The sequence below is a fragment of the Nylanderia fulva genome, unplaced genomic scaffold (assembly GCF_048542155.1).
Source record: "Nylanderia fulva isolate GAGA-0341 unplaced genomic scaffold, ASM4854215v1 Scaffold338, whole genome shotgun sequence".
Taxonomy (NCBI): domain Eukaryota; kingdom Metazoa; phylum Arthropoda; class Insecta; order Hymenoptera; family Formicidae; genus Nylanderia; species Nylanderia fulva.
The window spans coordinates 4,601-9,200 of record NW_028190409.1 but is presented as its reverse complement, the minus strand read 5'-3'; positions in this window follow the sequence as shown (position 1 = coordinate 9,200).

Sequence of the window (4,600 nt, the reverse complement as noted above, 5' to 3'; positions counted from 1 at the left end):
CGGCTATTATACAATCATTTGAGAAACGTTCTCACGCTCTCGCGAAGCGCTTATCGCGAAAAGACGCAAACGCGATGAAATATAAGCGTTACATCAAAAACCGCGGATCGCAAGCGAAGAATCAACCTGCTTTGCTTGCACCTAGATAAAAGCGTGTGAATAAAAATTAGCCAATGAAAGAGCTTCTCTACATCTTCCCCCGAAAGATGTAGAAAAGGGCAGGAGACCACCGCGAACGGAGAGCGAGGCGATGAAGTCAGTCGCTAACGAAAATCCAAAAGGTCAAGTCGCTAATTAGAACCTAACTAGGAGTCGAAGACAAGCCGTAGAATATAAACTATCACCTGTAATCTGACTATCGAGAGCGAGCATACTTAACTAACCACCCAGGTGGGATTACACAGAATTAAACCAACTCGAGAAATAAGGGAAATAAAGATTTATTCAGATAAACAAGCGAAGTTAGTCAAAGTAGAGACGCCCGCCGATCCTAGGATCCTCATCCTTCAGTCGACTGAGACCCCAAAATTTTCCGTGCCTTCACGGAGGCACAACATTATTATACAAGGAAAAGAAACAAAAAAAACCATTGCATTCGGAAGTTCCCGTTGGAAATATTTTGGCTCAGATTTACTGGTCTTATTGGGATTCTCTCGTTCTAAAAAATGGAATTCTTTATAAGTAATGGAAAGCCCCGAATCTACGAACTAGTTTTCTTCAATTAATAGTTCCCCAAGATTGGATCAAAGAAATTTTACAGAAGACTCATGATTCTCCGTCCGGAGGACATTTTGGAGTTAACAAGACTCTCGAGAAGATCCGAAAAAGATTCTTTTGGGCAAATTGTAAACAGGACGTTGAGATATGGTGCAAAACGTGCAGGACCTGTGTATCAAAGAAAGGTCCTTCTGGAAAAGGAAAATCTCCCTTACAAATATATAACGTCGAAGCTCCATTAGAGAGGATACAGATGGATATCCTTGGTCCTCTTCCGTTAACTAAGTCAGGAAATAAGTATCTCCTAGTAGTGGTAGATTGTTTCACAAAGTGGGTAGAAGCTTTTCCTGTCAAGAACATTAGAGCTAAGACTGTGGCTGAAGTGTTCGTGAATCAGTTTGTTTCAAGGCATGGAGTGCTTATTGAGATTCACACGGATCAGGAAAAGAATTTCGAATCTCAGCTATTCGCAGAATTGATGCGACTTCTTGGAATCAAGAAAACAAGAACTACTCTTCATCCTCATTCTGATGGCCAAGTAGAACGTCAACACCAGACAATTATTAATTATCTGGCTAAATATATTTCTAAAAATCAGAAAGATTGGGATGAATGGATTCCTATGTTTCTTTTAGCATATAGATCCTCGAAGCATGAGACCACAGGAATAACTCCTGCAGAATTGTACTTCGCTCGAGAGCTTAGACTGCCAATAGACTTGATACAAGAAAGTCTTAGATTTGGTGAAGAAAGATTAGCCGCCGAAAATTTTGTAGAGAATTTAAGAAATAGATTAGAAGAAATTCGTTCTTATGTCAAAAAACGTATGGTGATAAAGTTTTCTCGAATGAAAGCTAGGTATGATCGAAAAGCTAGAACTATTCTCTTCAAGGAGGGAGAGAGAGTCTGGTTTTATAATCCTAGAAGAAGTAAAGGGAAGGCCCAGAAATTGCAAAGCAATTGGGAGGGCCCTTATTCAATTGTTAAAAATTTAATGACGTGGTATATTGTATACAAAGAACTTCTAGGCATAGGAAAAAGGTTGTGCATTCGGACAGATTAGCTCCTTTTCTTGAGAGAGATTAGAATTGATAGAATAGATTGGAGCCCGAAGAATGTCTATTTATTCAGAATATTTGAAGGAAAATTTTATTGATTAAAATAGAGTGAACTGTTCACTGCGTAATTTTTTTCTAATCTAATAAGTAATCTTAAATTAAACAATAATGAAATAATTGTATCATTGGATGTAATATCGTTGTTCACGAATGTACCTCTGGACCTTGCAATAGACAGCATAAATAACAGATGGCATTATATTGAAAACCACACATTAATTTGCAAAAATGAATTTGTTAATGCTATTAAGTTCTTTTTAACTCAACTTTCATTACTTTTAACAATACTATTATGAACAAATTCATGGAACCCTTATGGGATCGCCTCTATCTCCAATCATAGCAGATATTGTCATGCAAGATTTAGAAACTACGATACTTGATACAATTAATGCAAATGTAAGATTTTACTATCGCTATGTGGATGACATTTTAGTTTGCATGTCGGAGGATCAGGTCTCATATATAGTTAAAAAATTTAATGATTATCACGATAGACTAAAATTTACAATAGAACGAGAGAACAACCGTTGCATAAGTTTTTTGGACATTTCACTCAAAATTATAAATAACATAATTCACATTGATAGGTTTCAGAAAAAAACATTTTTGGGTAGAACACTTTCATATTATTCAAATCATCCTATGTGTCACAAAAAAGTGTCATATATAATCTAGTAGACCGATCAATACTATTATCACATCCTATTTTTCACAGTAAAAATTTAACATTAATTATAAAGATTTTATTAAAATTAATATCAATCAAAATTAATATTTGTCGCTAGTGGTGAAAATAAGCTTAAAACGACTTGACTACGACGTAACTAGCAATTTTATTTGATTATTTCACGACGTTTCGACCATTTGGTTGTGGTCCTTTTCAAGTGAAATTTCTACAACATAATGTTACACAATATTTTTTAACATACGAAAACTCATTTAAGTGTTAAATTAATAAAATAAGTATAATATTGCCAGTTACATTCATGAGATATTAGTTAAGTCTGTTAAGAAACCGGATTCTAATGTTAAGGATGTTTGGACTTTTGTGAATACTATTAAAAATACAATGGTTAATGACGATGACGTAATGATTTCCTTAGATGTTTGTTCGTTGTTTACAAATATTCCAAAAGATTTAGTTTTTTCTGCAATTGAGGGTCGTTGGAGTGACATAAGTCTAAAAACTAAATTTAATTTGCAACAGTTCCTATACGCTGTTGATATAATACTTACTTCAACGAGTTTTCAATTTAACGAGCAGTATTATGAACAAATTTATGGAAGCCCTATGGGATCCCCTCTATCACCGATACTAGCTGACTTAGTAATGGATGACTTGGAAACAAATTGTTTAAATTCTTTAAGTTTTAAAGTTCAGACTTTTTATAGATATGTGGACGACATTTTTGTTATTTTACCTAACTCTAAAATAAATAAAATTTTAAGTACATTTAATAATTATCATGAACGTTTAAAATTCACACATGAAATAGAGACCATTCTTCTATTAATTTTTTAAATTCTACAGTTATCCGCAATGGGAATAAATTGACAACTAATTGGTTAGGAAACCTACATGTTCTGGCAGATACATCAATTTTCTTTCGAGTCATCCTATTAAGTACAAAATTAATACGATTTACAATTTAGTAGACCATGCAATTTTACTTCTAACGAACAATTTCATAATACGAATATTGAGATTGTAAAGAACATTTAATTAATAATTGTTTTCCGGATCATATTATTAATAAGTATGTAAATAAAGAATTAATGTACTGAAGAACAAACAGGAATGGTAACGGTCACAATGCAGATAATAACGACAGTTTGAGTAAACGATTTAGATAATAACGTTAATGTGAATTCGGCTCAAGATAAGAATTATGTAATTCCACTCCCATACGTTAAAGACGTTAGCGACAGTATTAAAAGGTCACTTAATAGTGCTAACATAAATGTCGTTTATAGTTTGCCAAAAAAGTTGAATAGGCTGATAAAACGAGGTAAAGATTTAATAACTAATGATATTAAAACGAATGTAGTTTACAAGATTAACTGTGAAAATTGTAATGCATCATACATTGGACAAACAAAAAGACATTATGCACTAGAGTGAAGGAAACATGCCAGCAATATTAAATTACATGAGTCTAATCATTCGGTTTTGAGCAAACACAGATGTGATTTTGGGCATAACTTTGATTGGAAATCACCGACAATTTTACATAACGAGAAACATGTAAGAAAGAGAGAGATTGCTGAAATGTTCTTCATAAAGAAGCATGACAATACAGTTAACCTACAGAAAGACACCGAGAATTTGACAAACATTTACGACAAAATAATAAAGATTGTTTAGTGGCGCGTTTCAAGTTTAGTCGTTGACGGAAACATCATAACGATGGGACGTGTTCCTCTTTTAATGTTTAACTTTTAACATCATAACGATGGGACGTGTTCCTCTTTTAACGTTTAACTTTCGATTTCAAATAACACCGGTTGTGATGTTATGTTAACCTCGGTTTAATTAATGGTATGTTTATAAAATTTATACTTATTTTATTAATTTAACACTTAAATGAGTTTTCGTATGTTCTAAAAAATATTGTGTAACATTATGTTGTAGAAATTTCACTGAAAGGACCACAACCAAATGGTCGACACGTCGTGAAATAATCAAATATAAAATTGCTAGTTACGTCGTAGTCAAGTCGTTTAAGCCTTATAAAGATTTATTAAGTAATAGTTACCCCTCT